The sequence below is a fragment of the Amblyomma mixtum genome, chromosome 10 (genome assembly GCF_055824585.1).
Source record: "Amblyomma mixtum isolate Tamu chromosome 10, ASM5582458v1, whole genome shotgun sequence".
Classification (NCBI taxonomy): Eukaryota; Metazoa; Arthropoda; class Arachnida; order Ixodida; family Ixodidae; genus Amblyomma; species Amblyomma mixtum.
The window spans coordinates 188,020,517-188,038,170 of NC_143021.1; positions in this window are offsets into that span (position 1 = coordinate 188,020,517).

Below are 17,654 nucleotides of genomic sequence, written 5' to 3' on the forward strand. Positions count from 1 at the left end.
TTTTGTGTCGTATTTCGGCACTGATGAAGAAAAAATAGCTAATGAATTCCACAGGTTCTTCTCGCAAGTTTCGGGCAGTGCGCAACAGAATCCCTTATTTTGTACTCTGAAGAACAGCACAGTTGAATCTGCACACCTACCTTTGCTAAGTGAGGATGACCTCTGTTCAATTATTTTTGGTCTTAAACGCAATAGATCTGTGGGAATAGATGGCATTTCAGTTGATGATTTGCGAACCTTGTTCGACATACTTAAAGGCGTGTTGCTGTCGCTGTTCAACAGCATTATCTCAAGCGGCATGATCCCGGTGAACATGAAAGCGGATATAGTTACCCCAATTCACAAAGGTGGTGCACGTAATAGGTATGAGAATTATCGCCCTATTTCAGTCTTGCCCTGTTTGACTCAAATATTAGAAAAACATCTGCTGTTTACAATGACAAGTTTTTTAGATAAGCACAAAATCCTGTCACCATGTCAATATGGTTTTGTACAAGGTAAAGGGACGGAAATGCTTTTGGAGGATTTTTCTGACATGTTAAATCGATCTTTTGAACGTAACCAAGTGGTGTGTGCACTGTTTCTGGATGTCAGCAAGGCTTTTGACAGCGTGTGTCACAGTGTGTTATTGTGTAAACTGTCCAAGTTAGGCTTCCGTGGAGCGTTTCTTTCGCTTTTGGAAAATTTTTTACTGCGGAGAACGCAATATATCTCCATTGGCCGGGCAAAGAGCGCTTCTTTGTTAATTAAAGCTGGCGTCCCGCAAGGTTCTATAATTAGTCCCCTGTTATTTAACGTCTACGTGAATGACCTTTCAAACTTTGTTCCTGTAGGCCTGTACCAGTACGCTGACGATACTGTACTTGTAACCCAGTCACCGAACTACTCTGACTCAATTTCTTCTCTTCAAGCTGCAGCAATAATTTCTATGGACTGGTTCTCAAACAACCTAATTAAAGTTAACAGCTCTAAGACTCAGCTTATATGCTTTCACAGCCCGATGAAGAAGGTAGATTTAAACCATCACCTTTTCTTGCACGGATCTGATTGTTCCCAATGTCAATGTATACCCTTGAGCTATACAAATACAGTGAAATACCTAGGATTATACTTTGACAGTGCTCTTTCATGGAATGATCACTTGTCCCACGTTTGTAAAAAGCTCCGAACTGTCTCCTGTGTGCTTTACAACATCAGGTACTACATGCCGCTTTCAATACGCAAAGTTATCGTAAACGCCCTTGGTTATAGCATACTGCGCTATGGCATAACGATTTATGGTCACTGTGCAGTTCGCTGGAAGTGCAGGATTAATTCTCTCCTACGATCTTTATTAAAAAATATCGGCTATGATTTAGGCCTTCCCTCCAATTCTGATCTCTTTAAGGTATTTTCTCTACCTGATTTTGATCGCCTTTTGATGGAAACGATCGTCCTAAAACATTTTTGGCTTAGTGACTATAAGATTCCGTATGTTCCCACACGGTCTCTTCGACCGAAGGAACCTTTTTGTATTCCCCGACGGTCTACAAGATATGGAAGGCGTTTAAGAGATTATTACGTTCCCTTTCACTTTAACAGATTACCTCCAAGTGTTCGCCGGGCAAAAACTAAATACAAAATAAAAAAGATGCTGCGATACATTAATTAGAGGGTTTACGACATCATGCATGTGCTTTACCACCTGTCAAGTAAATCTTGTGATGTCATTGGTTGCTGCTGTATTTATTGCACTGATCTGAGGTATTGTTATGCCACTTTGGTTTTTCTTCCTTGCGATTTAATCTGATGAGGATTTTTTTTCCTTCATGTAACATGAGTCTTGTGTCTATTTTGTTCTCACCGTCATACTAATTTGATGTCCGTTATTTTGAATGTGTTTTTTTTTGCCTGTGTGTATGTCTGCGCGGTTCCGCTGCCTGTCGGGCTCTGCTGCTCAAGCCCTATGAGGCTTTGGCAGGCCGGATTTCTGTACATTTTTTTAAATATTTGGCGCAATAAAGAATTATTATTATTATTATTATTATTAGAGCACTGGAGGCTTCACACGTGCAATTCCGTTATGTAGCGTACTGTAGCCGAAAACGGCGACAAGCCAGTATCTTGTAGCGCCGCAGGCGCCCGTGGAGGAGCAAAAGTGAGCAGAGATTCAGCGACGATGGTAATCAAGAGGTCTTCACTCACAGCCGTTATCAGACGACTGACCATAAGTGGACGGCACGCTAGGTGGCGGGGCGGATTGCACAATATGGTGGTTTTTTACTGCATTTCGGCGCTGGTGGAATATTTGGCAGAATTAACTCCCTTTCTGGACTGGAGTAAAAGCATCAGGTAAATCCTTTTTTTTACTCCATCATTCCCTGAAGGGAGTAAAATGAAGGACAGTCCACCTTTTTACTCCCCACACATGGAGTAAATGTTCTCACAAATGGAGTAAAAAGTGTGGCCGCCACCATTTATGCACAATGACGTAAGCCTGGCTGTCTCCTGGAGGGCAGTATTATGGGCGCAGATCACGCAGGGCAGAATGATGTCCCAGTTGTCCTCCGATGGCTTGTCTGACGGTAGTTCAAAATGGCTTGCGTCAGCTCCGCTGTAAACGCCGTTCCTCTGTCTCTGTTGAGCACTTTGGGGGCGCCGTGTCGTAGGAGAACTCCTTCGACAAACTATTTGGAGACTTCTGTTTCGGTGCCATTAGGAAACCCTTTTGCTTCGGCGCAGCGGGTCATGTAGTCGGTTGCTGGGATCATGCATTTGTTACCTGATCATCAAGTCGGAAAGAGAGCGAGGAGGTCCATTCCTATTTGCTGAAAACGCTTAGTTGGAGGTGGTATGGGGTTCAGGAGTCCGGGTGGTTTAATTGAAGGCCTTTTGCGTCGCTGACACTCACGGCACGCTTTCGTAATGGCAACCATAGGCACCTAGCCACGGCCAATAGTACTTCTCCTGGATACGGTGCAACGTGCGAGCAATCCCAAGATGCCCTGCAGTCGGCTCATCATGACATGAGTTAAAATTCGAAGCCTTTGCGCCGCTCTCACCCGCCGTGCTCGTCTCAAGAGGCGACGGTCTGTTTTGCTTCAGGCCTTCGAAGAGGTCCTCCCCTCACCCGCCGTGTTCGAACTCGCTGACCGGCGGTCTGTTGGGGTGTGCCTGCCGGGCACCTTGGAGGACTGCTAGGACGACCGACCAACAGTTTCAATCGTTTATTGCATCTCGATCTCTCTCTTAAAACACCAAGGCCAGCGATTAAATAGCCTGGCCAGACAAAGAACGTGCAACCTCGCCAATCAGGCGCGAGGTTGATACGTCTGGGCGGAACCAAACGTTTCGTCACAGTTTCTCCTCGCAATCGCACGCACTGCACCAATCACGACTCTCTTCGCACTCTCCCGCGGTCGTCACGCACTACGCAGTGTTCGGAGTCCGCGGCTCGCATCACGCGCACCACTGCCGAAGACAGGCGATTCTTGCATCCCAAGGAACGGGGCTCTTGTTACCCGCCGCTCATCTCCAGCGCGAAGTCCCGCCGCCGGAAGCTGTTGTTGATCGCACTTGCCGCCGCGTGGAGAACACGGCGTCGCCTTACATCCGGGCGGCGTAGGTTGCTTCGAAGTTCGTAAACGGCCGCAGAGAGATGCGCTTCAGCGTTCGGAGTCCGCGGCTTGCATCCCGTGCGCCAGTGTCAGCGACGCGCGAGATTCGCATTCCGGGGAACGAGGTCCTTACCCGCCGCTCATCTCACGTGGGAGGTCCCACCGCCGGAAGCTATTGTTGATCGCACTCGCCGCCACGCGGAGAGCGTGTCGTCGCCTTACGCCCGGGCCACACACGTTGCGTCGAAGAGTGTAAACGGCCGCAGCAAGATGCACTCGAACCACTTGAGCCACGCGTGTCGACGCCGCCGACGCTCCAAGGTTCGCGGGAAGCGCTGCCGGCCCAAACGAACTGCAAGACGCGCACCACAACAACCGCTCTCGAGTAAACCGAGTCGCAGCGACGCTCGCCGGAATGTGCGGCTGGCCCAGCTGCTTGCGTCTACCCTTGACCGCCGCCGGTGCATTCGAAGAGGAACTCGCAGTCTTCTCAGGTTCCGATGATGCACGTCGCGCTGAGCAGCATAACACCTTCCCGCCAAGTGTGCTGCATAGCCTTCATAATGCAGCCACACCATCAATAAGCGAAACAACGCGACGGAGAGGCGTCAGGCATAATACCCCCCGGCCCCCGCAAACACACGAAATGACAAAGCCCCGTCAGAGTTTCCAAAGCCCCTTACCTCTGCCCCTGGTGAAGCCCCATCAGTTGGCAGCCACCAGCCTTGACATGGCATCGGCGTTAGCATTTTGGGTGCCTCTTTTGTGTTCGATTGTCAGATTGAACCTTTGCAGAGCGAGAGCCCAGCGAGTTAGCTTGGCACTGTGCGGGCTGGTGAGGGTGAGATACTTAAGCGGATTATGATCCGTCACCACCCGTACCTGTGCACCAAACAACCAAGCCTCAAGCTTAGTCAGCGCCCAGATGATTGCGTAGGCCTCCTTCTCGATTGTGGCCCACCGAATCTGGATCGGACTGAGTTTCCTGCTTAGAAAGGCGATCGGGCATTCCCTGCCTTCGTCGTCGCACTGTGCGAGACATGCTCCTACGGCGTAATCAGGGGCATCGGTGGCTAGGATAAATTCCTTGTTAGGGTCTGGTGCATAGAGCGAAGTTGCGCGCCCCAAACACTCTTTAATGCTTTGGAAAGCCCTCTGCGCCTCTTCATCCCAAGGAAGTCGTTGAGGGGTCCGTCTTTTTGTCAGATTAATCAAAGGGAGCACGACCCGCGAATACTCTGGAACATACTGCCTGTAGTAGTTCGCCAACCCCTGAAAGCTTCTTAGCTGCCGCTTCGTTTGGGGCGATGGAATCTTCTCAATAGCACGTATCTTTGTCGGATTGACGCTATGCTTACCCGACCCCACGTTGTGACCGAGGAACTCTACCTCACATCTCGCGAACCGGCACTTTGCTGCATTTGCGGTGAATCCCGCAGCCGCTACTGATTTGAGGACGTTGTCAATGCGCCTCAGATGCTACTCCCATGTCTCGGAGAAGATGACCAGGTCATCGATGTAAGCGCAAGAATAGTCTCTGTGTGGCGCTAACACCTCACTAATGATTCGCTGGAACGTGGAGCTGGCGTTCCGGAGCCCAAAAGGCATTACTTTCCACGCGTATTGCCCGACCGGCGTTACGAACGCAGTAAGAGCTTGGGACTCGTCATCTAATGGTATCTGCCAATACCCCCTCAGCATATCGATTAGGGTGATGTAACGCGCCTTTGCAACCTGAAGTAAAAGCTCCGATGGTATGTTCATGGGGAATGCGTCCGGTTCCGTAATACTGTTGAGCCTACGGTAGTCGCAGCACAGCCTTATGCCACCATCATTCTTAGACACGCATACCACGGGATGTGCGTGGGCGCTCTCTACCGGGAATATCAGTCCCCACTGTCGCAGATCGCCGACCTGCCTTTCTACCTCCTTCCGAAACACCATTGGCACCTTGTAAGCGTGTCCGGCCACCACCTCCGCTCCTCCTTTCAGCCGTATCCTGTGCGTGCCGACGGTGCACTTACCCGGCTTAATACCAAACACTTGCCCGTTTTTAGCGAGCACTGCGGTCAGCTCTCTCCGTTGCGACGGGGTGAGATAGTCCAAAGCCTCAGCCGACACGGTGTTACCCTGACCAGATGGCATTGGGAATGTAGGAACGTCACCGAAGTCACTGTCCCCCTCGAAAACTGTCCCCACGACGCTAACGCGTGCATGATACGCTCTTAGTTTGCTGGCGTGCACAGATCGGCGTGTACCGCCTTCCAACTCGATCAGGTAACTGTAGGGCCGCAGCTTTTGTACAATTCTCGCCGGCCCTGTCCACTTTTCTATCTATTTACCTTGACCCTCCTTCTCGAGCCACAACACTTCGTCTCCGTCAGCGAAGTGTTTATCTGTGGCACGGAGATTGTAGCGACTGGCGTACTTTCTCTGCGCCTCGGCACAGTGGCCTTCGGCTCTCGCATTTACCTCAGCTAATTTATTCCGTAGCTTCAAAAGGTATTCCTCGGCTGGAATTGTTAAAGAGTCGGGAACGGAACAGTCTCCACTCCATGCCTTTTGCAAAATGGAGAGTGGCCCCACTGGCACCCTTCCATACATTAGCTCGAACGGAGAGCGGCCCGTCGTTTCGTTAGGCACCTCTCTGTACGCCCATAGCAGGAACGGGACAAATCGATCCCAATCCCTGCCGTGCTCCTCAACAATATGGAATAGCATGGACTTGAACGTCCCGTTCCACCGCTCGACCAGTCCGTTGCTTTGTGGGTGGTCGGGCGTGGAGAATCTCGGGCATGCTCCTAGCCTGCACAGCAGCTCCCTAGTCAACAGAGCCGTGAAGTTTGTGCCTTGATCAGAGCACACCGTTTCCGGCACCCCCATTCGTGCAAAGATCTGTAGCAACGCCTCGCACGTTGCCTTCGCCGTCAGCGCGCGCAAGCAAACTACCTCGGGCCACCGGGTGTTTACATCGACCACGCACAGCGCGTACCGGTGCCCGCGCGTGGATGGTGGTTCAATTGGCCCTATGCAATCGATGTTGACAACTTGAAACGGACTGTCTGGTCTAGACAGGGGCGTGATTGGCACTCTGTCGAGAGTGCGCGCAGGGGCCTTCACCTGGCACGAGCGGCACGTACGGCAGTACTGCTTCACATCTCTCGCTATGCTTGGCCAGTGGAACGACCCCTTTATTCCCTGCAGTGTTTTTCGTTCACCCAGGTGCCCTGCCCACACCGAATCATGCGCCAACCTTAAAACCTCTGAGCGCCGTTCTGATGGTAGCACCAACTGACAGCACTGGCGTCCGGCAACTGGCTCTCGGTGGAAGAGCAGCTCGTCCTGTATAAGCATGCCGTGTGAGCCCTCTTTTGCCTGCGCCCAAGACTCGCTTAGCGATTTGTCAGCCAGCTGTGCGTTGCGGAACTGCTGCCTCGCCGTCTGGTTCATTTCGGTTTGGCTGATAGCGGCCTCAGCCTCTACTGCGAACGCTATTTTATCATCGCCACGAAGGCTCGTATCCGGCCTCTCTTGTTCGTCGGTGGTTAATTCCTCCGCTCTTATCCCGGCTGAATGACTCTCTTCCCGAGTTACTCTCTTCCCGAGGAGCTCCTCATAGTCACCTGGCGCAATCAGGGCGTCTACGCCTGCGACTAGCTCATCGGTAAGAGCACACAGCACTCCACGTTCAGAGGGATTAAACGAAACTAGGGGTGCACCTTCAATTGCCTTCAATGGCACGTAAGCTAGTTCGGCGACTACCTGACTCCCAAACGCTCCTGTCAGCTTCAGTGTTGACCCCGCGCTTTCATACTCCCGGCACAGCGACTTACGGACTACCGTCACGTCGGCACCTGAGTCAACCAAGGCTTTGAGCTCCTGACCCGCGCTTTCTCTATGCGACAGTTCTTTCTTCACCTGTTTCTTTGTGTCGCCTGCTAGCCTCCGCCTCGCGCTGCTTAATAAATGGAACGCCTACACGAGCAACTCTGTGCCTCTCGCCTTTGCGACCGGTGCTTCCATCTTGTGCTGCGGCCATTCCTCTTCTCGGGCGTTCTCTCGAAAAGTGGCCCCTCTCGTGGCACCGGTAGCACTGTCGCCCAGGACGCCCCCCAGCTGTGCTGCTTCCCGATTGAAACAACGTAGCGGACCGCTTCTCGGCAGAGTGTTTTCCCGTTGCCCCCGGAGCTGATCCTACTGATGATCTATACTTCCGACTTTCTTCGAAGTTCTCTGCGAGCTCGACAAGGTCGCTAGGCTTAAGGAATTCCCTTTTCTCATTCAGGGCAACGTATGCCCTCGCATCGGCGCCTAAGCATTCCTTCAGTCGGTCTGCCACCGTCAGTTGCTTGAAGTCCTCCATCGTGCACACTTTAGAGCTGTCTAGGTAATAGTCGAGGTAATTCTCCAGTCGTACAGAGAAGTGCTCCCAAGTTTCTCCGGCTGCCTTGCTGCTTGACGAGAATAGTCTCTTGTATTCTGCAGCTGACAGTCTCAGGCCATTAAGAATTTTATCTTTCAGAGAGGCAAAATTTTTCGTTTCCTCTGCTGACAACAGCACGAGGAGCCCCCGCGCCCTTTCGCTCAGCCTCGGAAACACCAGTCCGGCCCACCACTCGGTCGGGACGTCGTATGAGTATAAGGTAGCTTCCACCTCCTCAAATCATCCAGGCACTAACCGCTCGTGACTCGGCATAGGTGCCAAGACACCCTTCAATAGGCTGGCATATTTTAGCCTCCTATCTTCGTCAGCGCCGGTGCTCATTGCCGCGGTGCTTCCGCTAGTGCTAGCCTCCGTGCTCTGCATCCGTCGCAATCGCTCTGTTTCTATAATCAATTTTTGATTCTCCGTCTGCGCTTCTACAATCTTTAATTGCAACTGCAGCAATGCGAGCTGCTCCGACGTCGCTACTAGTGCGGCGTCTACATTGCCCTCGCCTGTCTTGCCCGCGGCTGCCAACTCTTCAGACTGGTCCCCTTCTTCCATATCGGCCACTTCCTTAGCGCTATCACTTCTCAAAACCCAGGGCCTTGGCATTGCATGCGCCCACAGACGCCAAAGGGGTACTCGCCTGATCACCGCAGCATCCATTGGCGTGGCTCACCGTGTCTCGGCTTGATCCGGCCTTCCAGGCGGCTGTCCAGGTCCAGTGTTGTCGTCGTTCCCGCAGACCCCAGATCTGCCACAGAGTGTCCTGTCCGACTGCGCCAGTTAAAATTCGAAGCCTTTGCCCCGCTCTCACCCGCCGTGCTCGTCTCAAGAGGCGACGGTCTGTTGAGCTTCAGGCCTTCGAAGAGGTCCTCCCCTCACCCGCCGTGCTCGAACTCGCTGACCGGCGGTGTGTTGGGGTGTGCCTGCCGGGCACCTTGGAGGACTGCTAGGACGACCGACCAACAGTTTCAATCGTTTATTGCATCTCGATCTCTCTCTTAAAACACCAAGGCCAGCGATTAAATAGCCTGGCCAGACAAAGAACGTGCAACCTCGCCAATCAGGCGCGAGGTTGATACATCTGGGCGGAACCAAACGTTTCGTCACAGTTTCTCCTCGCAATCGCACGCACTGCACCAATCACGACTCTCTTCGCACTCTCCCGCGGTCGTCACGCACTACGCAGTGTTCGGAGTCCGCGGCTCGCATCCCGCGCACCACTGCCGAAGACAGGCGATTCTTGCATCCCAAGAAACGGGGTTCTTGTTACCCGCCGCTCATCTCCAGCGCGAAGTCCCGCCGCCGGAAGCTGTTGTTGATCGCACTTGCCGCCGCGTGGAGAACACGGCGTCGCCTTACATCCGGGCGGCGTAGGTTGCTTCGAAGTTCGTAAACGGCCGCAGAGAGATGCGCTTCAGCGTTCGGAGTCCGCGGCTTGCATCCCGTGCGCCAGTGTCAGCGACGCGCGAGATTCGCATTCCGGGGAGCGAGGTCCTTACCCGCCGCTCATCTCACGTGGGAGGTCCCGCCGCCGGAAGCTATTGTTGATCGCACTCGCCGCGACGCGGAGAGCGTGTCGTCGCCTTACGCCCGGGCCGCACACGTTGCGTCGCAGAGTGTAAACGGCCGCAGCAAGATGCACTCGAACCACTTGAGCCACGCGTGTCGACGCCGCCGACGCTCCAAGGTTCGCGGGAAGCGCTGCCGGCCCAAACGAACTGCAAGACGCGCACCACAACATCCGCTCTCGAGTAAACCGAGTCGCAGCGACGCTCGCCGGAATGTGCGGCTGGCCCAGCTGCTTGCGTCTACCCTTGACCGCCGCCGGTGCATTCGAAGAGGAACTCGCAGTCTTCTCAGGTTCCGATGATGCACGTCGCGCTGAGGAGCATAACAACATGCCTGCATAATTTCTTGTCTGAGATTTTTGGGCAGGACAAAGATGCACTGTCCTGTTGGCCGCGGAGTTCCTCTTGAGGAGGACATTATTGTGAAAGAAGAAGAACGACAATTGGCGCTTGAACCCTCAGGGAGGCGATGCGGTCTTGCCTTTCAGGTAATGAACTAGGCTTTGGAACTCAGGATCCTAGCGCTGCTGCTGCGCGAAGCTGCTGGCGCTTACCGTTCCTAAGAAAGCGTCGCCGTATTCCTCTTCCGATGCTGCGTCGACGGGGGCTCGCGACAAGTATTCTGCGTCGGAATGCTTGTGGCCAGATTGGTAGACCCCAGTTATGTCGGATTCTTGAAGACGCAGGCTTCCACGAGCAAGGCGGCCGGAGGGAGGTTTCAGAATGGCTACCCGGCACTCAGTATGGTGATCGCTCACAACGTTGAATGGTCGTCCGTACAGGTAGGGGCGAAATTTCGACGTGGCCCAAATAATGGCGAGGCATTCTTTCTCGGTGGTCGAATAGTTGGCCTCGGCATTCGACAGTGAATGGCTAGCGTACGCGATAACTTTCTCCTGCCCAGCATTTTTCTGAACGAGGACCGCTCTTACGCCCACACTGCTTGCCTCGGTATGGATTTCGGTTTCGGCGTTTTTATCAAAGTGCCCGAGCGCAGGAGGGGACTGTAAGCGGCGCTCCAGCTCTTTGAAAGCTTCCACTTGCGGGGTTTCCTATTTACAAGACACGTCAGCCATGGTAACCCTAGTGAAAAAACTCTGCGTGAGTTTGCACGAGAACAGTGATTTTTGTACGATCACGTTCATTTTGCACACGAATGCGCAGAGATTGTGCGTTACCTGTACGCATTCTGTGCGTCCTGTGTGTACATATGCGCGTGCTGTGAGCTGATAGACGTCCGCGCACACTCTTTGCGTGTAAAAAATCGTGGACTCTCGTGGAGAACTCTCGGTACGTGGACATTTGCGTGCTGAGAGGGGGCTTGCCGAAGCTGTGCGTGCTTATGTGCATACTGAGCAAGCTCAGTGAGGCTGCGTGTGGCCATGTGTGTGTTTGCAACTTGTCGAGACTGTAAAGGCCCATTTAGGGTGAAAGCAAACAAAGTTCGAGCATTCAGTTAATGATTACTTCTCAATAATGAGCAATAAGCTCATGTTTTGCTGTTTTATAATTTTCGTCTTGGCGTAAGTACCCATTAATCATTTTGAACTTCAGCAAACAAATAACCAAAAAATTATCTTTTAGTGCAAAATTGTTCCCTTCGATACTGCAGGGACCTGTACATGACAACATGCACACTGAGCAAGAACTTGTCAACATTGCAAGTTCATTGTAAAATAATGTAAAAAACAAGCTGCTAATGACTCTTACAGCATCCTTCAGTTCTTCCTTTAACCAATTCTGAAAGTTACAGATATCTTATAGATGCATGATGAAAGCCATCCAGAGCACTTATGTTTTTGCCCGTCATGCAGACAGCCATATTTCGAAATCAGAAGCAACACAACCATTTGTTGCTTGCACTCGAAAGGAGTCAATCAATGGAATAATTCTGAAAGGGCAACAGTGTTTGTTAGGTTCAATCAAACATGACGTGCAGAAAGCGAATTGTGAGCTGTAATAGGAATGTTACGAGGCAATTTCCAAAACCATTTCCAAAGCAATTTCCAAAGTCATTAGCATAAATTTACATACACGTAAAAAGGCCATGTAAGCCTACATGAAAAGACAGTTTTGAATTCACAGTTGGTGTCAAAAGTTCAGAAATAAGTGCCCTCTCTCAATTTCAGTGACAAATCACAGATCGATTAATTAATTCCCAGTATGGCTCCAGAACAAATCCAATGAATCTAAAATGTGCGAAGTATATATATACCACACATGTTGCCTGATTAGCACCAGCATTGCATGATGCATGACGAAGTATCATACTCTTCATTCTTCTTCAATCTGTTTTGAAATTTGCACTACCACAAAGACCATCTGGATGGACTATGATTCCATCATACTGCTGAGAGTCACATTCGGAGACCAAGAGCAACACAACAGTGTGCTGCACATGAGTGGATATAATGCACTGGGACAACTGTGCACAGTAAGGAACGCTTGTAAGGCGTCAGGTATTTGCTTGGGGAATGTAATCAAGTTCAGTCATGTTTCATGTGTAGAAAGGAAGATAAAAGTTGTAACAGAACTATGAAATCCAACATCCAATACTGAACTTCCCCAGGTGATCTACACACACATAAAAAGCACGAAAGGATAAGCTCAGCGGTACTGTTAAGTTTGATGCCCTTTGAGGTTTGACTTGCGCGTCTGTATGCAACCATCAGATACCATCTTGAAGTTACCAGAATGCCCAAAACAAGTTTGTTGAACTGTTCTACTCTAAACTGAAATACTTTTCCTTAAAACATTTTTTTTGGAACATGCTGTGTAGCTAATTATAAAATAAAGAAAAGAAGCTGAAAAAATTTTCTCATCTCGAACGTACTGATAAGTACACAAATCTGAGTGCTTTCAAGAGAGGTGACGCACCCGGTATTCAGTGTCCAGAAGCATACATAATGCTGCAGAATCCTATAGCAAGAAAATTTATTTTAGTTGACAGATGGCTATGTCTGGTCACAAAGTCAATACCAAGTAAGGCGCATATCCTAACCTGCAATTACATGAAGCTGCACGTGCTTCACAGGCTGTAACTCCGCCAAGAACTGCTACATATTTCCCACCTCTAGCACGAGTGCGGAATCAATATACAGCATGGAAACAGCAGTTTTGTTGCTTTAGCTTCTTTACTATGCTGTTTAGGCAAGAGACGAGTTGAAATATTTGCATGGGCAGTTCTCGATTGAAGTAACGTAAAAAACATCCGCACTCCTTTCTGCTGAAGCGACTGGTGGACCACTTTTGCATGTCGCATCTCGTATGACTTACTAAGGGTCCAGACTGACACACGCACTTCGTCAAACCTTCACACAAAACACTCTTCGCTTTTGCTATAAGCTCCGGCCACAGGCAGTAAGTGTCCCGTCACCGTTCACATCGCAAAAGAAGGCAGCGCTCGCAGGCGGTCAGTTTGAGCTGACAGCGACAGGCGTTGCAGGCACACCGCCGACTAAGTTTCCAAGGAAGCCACACTGTAGAAGGGCGGCGTCTTGTAATCGAAACACACCACAGAAACAATGGCCACTGTCGCTGCTTATGAGCCAGGCATTTTTGCAACGAAGTTAGCAGTGCAATAGGCCGAAAGGTTCGACTCATCAAACGACGGAACCGCACTGCTGACCTCATTATCGTTGCCGACCAGACATCCATAACACATATGCCCCGACGGATCGCTTAATTGGGAGCTGCTACTACTCTTGGATGAGAGCGCGCCCACCGGCAGCACACACCGGTAATCCTTCTTCTTTTGCGATTCCAGCACAGTAACAGCGGCGCGCAAGACCGCCCAGCAGCAGCACGAGAAAACAAGCGATGCTCACGGCGGTGATCTCAGAAACCATGCAGCATGTCGGGTAGGCTTCGGATTTGACGCGCTAGACCATGCCCACTCACGCACGCACGCACGCACGCATGTACCGACACGCATATTCTTGCGTCCACGCGTCACAAATTTCTCAAGTTTTTAATGCTAATATGTTTCATTTGGTTTTAGTGCTTTGCTATCGCACTGCCCAAAAGCATAGAGCCCGAGAGAGACGACCTGGAGGAATGCCTGGAGGCGATGCCTTTCTAAACGGGCCGAAGGAAGCCGGAACTGGCCGAAGCGCTAGCCAATGAACGCAGCGTCTGGGGAGGGACAGCATGGCGGTCAGCGTTACTACGTTTGTCGTGGTCCTCCTTTGTGGTGCCGAGGGCATGAACCATCGCTGGCATGAGCATTTGTCACTCTTCCGATATGTCATGTGCCGACAGCAGTGAAATTCGCTGGTGCGATGTACGAAAACGTGGTAAGGTGCTGAGTAAACCTGTGTTTATAGCGTGCGTCAGCGGGCTCGATGGATAGCGCGTCGTCCTTTGCGCGCCTTCACTGGAAACGCTATGCTGATGGCGGGGCTCATTTCCTCCATGGCGGAGCAGCTGGTGGGAGACCACTACCCTGGTGACATCTCGCATCTTCGGGGTAAGTTAATTTTCTTCGAACCTGTTCATTATTTCAAAGCCTTTGCGCACAACTGGCCACGTCAACACAGCTAGTACAGAGACGCGAAGACGCAGTGCCTATCGCGGCAGCACGCAGCGCTGAAAGGTTGTTTGCTGGCGGCACACGGGCATGAATGCGCGTGTAGTGTCAGTGGTCACACGGTCATGGTCAGTATGCCATGCAAATATGCACAGCTGATCCGATCGCGGGGTGCACGATATCGGCGCCGTACTGCCGCCGTACTGCCATTCATCTCTCACCGAGAATGGAATATGTGCCCGCCAATAGATCTTCGGCCTGGGCTTTACATTCTCGCCGCATGTTACGCTGTAATTGAAGTAACAGCGCTCGAGCAGTTTAACTACGTAGACTGCGATTCAGCTGCATGCGTTAGGATCGAAGTTCCTCCTCTTTCACTTGTATTTCACTTGTACTTTTATAAATTGTGTATTTAAGGTACGAAGCTCCGTATGATCCAGCTGCGTTCGTACTTATAGCCGAGCCAGTGTAGTCGAGCCTTGAATAGCAGAACGGTGAGATAAAAACAAATTGCTGTGAAGTTTTTCGCCTCTATTTTGGCATTCGCTTTTTCATACTTTGGCTCGGAGCTGAAATGGTACAAACAACTGCAAAATGCACACAGGTGCCCTAGCTCCATTTGCCCTAAATCCCGAAGTTGCAGCGAAATTTAAGGGTAATTGAGCCTTTCATATGTACGAAGAATAAACTTGATTGTTTCATGATTATAACCAATGGCGCAAATAAATCTGACTTTGACTTAAATATGCTGAGGTACCTCTCCAATACCTTATTTGATGTTAAAGGAAAAAGTGTGGTTTTTCTGCAATTGGCACTATTAATTCATCATACCTGTGAGAATGTGAAATCAGTGCTAATCATGCCAGATTTCAAATTGAGGGACGCATGCAGAATTTGAACCAAACCAGCCTTCTACTGAAAATATCGTTCTGCTGTGGTCTGTTCTTTTGAATGGTGGCATGTATTGTAGAAACGATGCTGGATATCGATATGCAAGTGATGTCTCGTCCGAGGCTAGCTTGTAAATGACTGCCGTGGTTATGAATTTCTTGTTGCCTGGCCCACTTCGAAATGTGGTTAAACAGTCGTGTTCCATTCTGCGACCGGCTCCTTTTTGTGCCTTGCATTTTGCCTTACATGCTTGATTCTAGTTCATTTTTTTGCACTCTCCTGCTGTTAAATGTGTCTTTTTACCTTGCAGCAAGCTCCGAAAAGCTTTACCAGCAATGCCTCTTCCAAGCTCTCCAGTATAGCTGTGCCAGCCTTTCACTTGGTGCTAGGATGCACAGCAAGCAAGCAGGCTTTTGAGGTAAGCACTGAAGACATCTTCCGACACAAGTAGCTTTTATTTTCCTAGTCCACTGCTACTTGTGTGACCCCTCGTTATGTTGATTTTGGCAAGTTAGGTTGCCTATTAAGGGCTCTCTTTTGTTTTTCACCTGCTGCTGTGGCCTACTGCATTGGTGTTCGGCTACTGAGCCCAAAGACGAGGGATTGAATTGTGGTGGCTTCGTTTCGACAAGGCGAAATGCATATTTGCTCGTGTGTTATGCAATGTCAGTGCATGTTAAAGAATCTTTGGTGGTCGAAATTTATGCACAGCCCTCCTCTATGAATGGAGCTATTGTTCAACTTTGAGGCATTAAAGGGACACTGATGGCAAGCTGAAGTTGACCTGTGATGATGAAGTTCCGCATCCTAACCACAAAGACGACACTTTTTCTGAAAGTGGAGCTTTATAAGCCAGAGAAAGCAAAACATACAATTGTCATCAGCACCGGCTGATTTCGGAAGTAAATTGCGATGCGGTGACTCCGTTTTTTTGGCACAGATTCCAGAGGCTAGGCTGAACTGCCATTCACCTCAGAACGGTTATCATGGAGTCCTTTGTGTAGACTTCATGAGTTCAAATCGAGTGGCGGGAAAATTTTTAAATGTAATTTTTGCGCCAATCATTGTCTTGATGGCCTTTGCGCTGCTGTTAAAAACCGGGATAGCAGTATGGTATCCCATAAAACTAGGTTCAGGACTTGCAGGAAGTGGTTATCACATTCCGCTAGCTTGTGCAAGAAACTACTTCAGGGATATGTGCAGGTGTCTTTAATGTGTTCCCGAGTGAGCACTAACTCGTTAGGGGGAAGGCAGCTTCTAATCTGGCACTAGAGTGCCAATGTCGTGAGTGTAAATTATAAGATGGCCCATCAGTGTGCACGCCTGATTTCTGGGACACTTCAGTGGTGTATACAAGTGGTAAACAAATATGTAAGGTATTTGATGCATATCTCCAAGGCAACGGTTCCATGAATAGCGAAGCCATTAGTCAATCTTCAACATAAAGAATTTTCTCTTTTAGATGACGTGCTTGTATATCAGTGACAGTTATTTGTTGACCTGCCTTTCGCTGGTGTGGGTCATGTGTGTGCGCATCTTCATGCGAGCCTTCTTTTCCTTCAAAAAAAATTAATTGATAGTCCAACCTGTTTTCTTCTCTTTTCCTGTGTTGCATCTTTTGGCTTGTTTTAAATCTGTAACTGAGCTCAGACCGTGATAATTACAGCCGGAAAACAGGGCTACTGAATGTGAGCTTGGCATACATGCGTACTGTATGTGTGAAAGTGCAGTTTACAATATTCAGAAATGCTTGATAACCTTACAAGAATCTAAAATTTTGTTGGAATTCCTATTTGTTCTCTGTTCAAGTGTCGAGAGTTTTTCCGCTTCATCGTGTGATTAGAGCCACTTTGGTACTTAAGCTGAAATCTTTTCTTTAGCCTGCATGTTTCTCACTTTTGGGACAGAAACGTGGAGGCTAATTAAAAGAGTTCAGCTTAAAAGAGTATAGACACCTAATCTTGGTGGCATGTTTTCTTCTCTATAATGATGCGGAAGACACTACTATGCATGAATCACCATCTGGTATTCGCGTGAGACCGCTAAATAATTTATAATAAACTTTTTCTGCAATCCTGTTTCGGTGAACAATTTGACTATGGCTATGACATCAAAGAGAGGTTATAGGTCACGTGAGGCGTGGAAAAACTGCACTTATAATCGCTGCTTCATCATTTTAATTCGCTACAGCGCTGACGCCAGCATTCCTTAAGAGCCAGAAGTACCAATTGTATTGCAGTTTTTCATGCCTCGCGTGACCAATAACCTCGCTTTGACGTCACAGCCATCATTCAGCTGTCGAAACCGAAACAAATACAGCAGGAGAAAGAAATTTGATTATAAATTATTTAGCGGTCATAGGAGGATGCCATTTGGTAATCCGTGTATAATACTTTATGCGTTATTACAAAGAAAAAAACACATGCCAAACGATAAGGACACCAAAGTGAGCTATGGAAAGAAAAATGATAAGTCTAACCTTAAAAGACCAAAAGGGGGCGGAGTGGGTGAGGGAACAAACGCGGGTTAATGACATGCTACTTGAAATTAAGAGGAAGAAATGGGCCTGGGCGGGGCTAGGAATGGGAAGACAACATAACCGCTGGTCCTTAAGGGTAATGGAGTGGATTCCAAAAGAA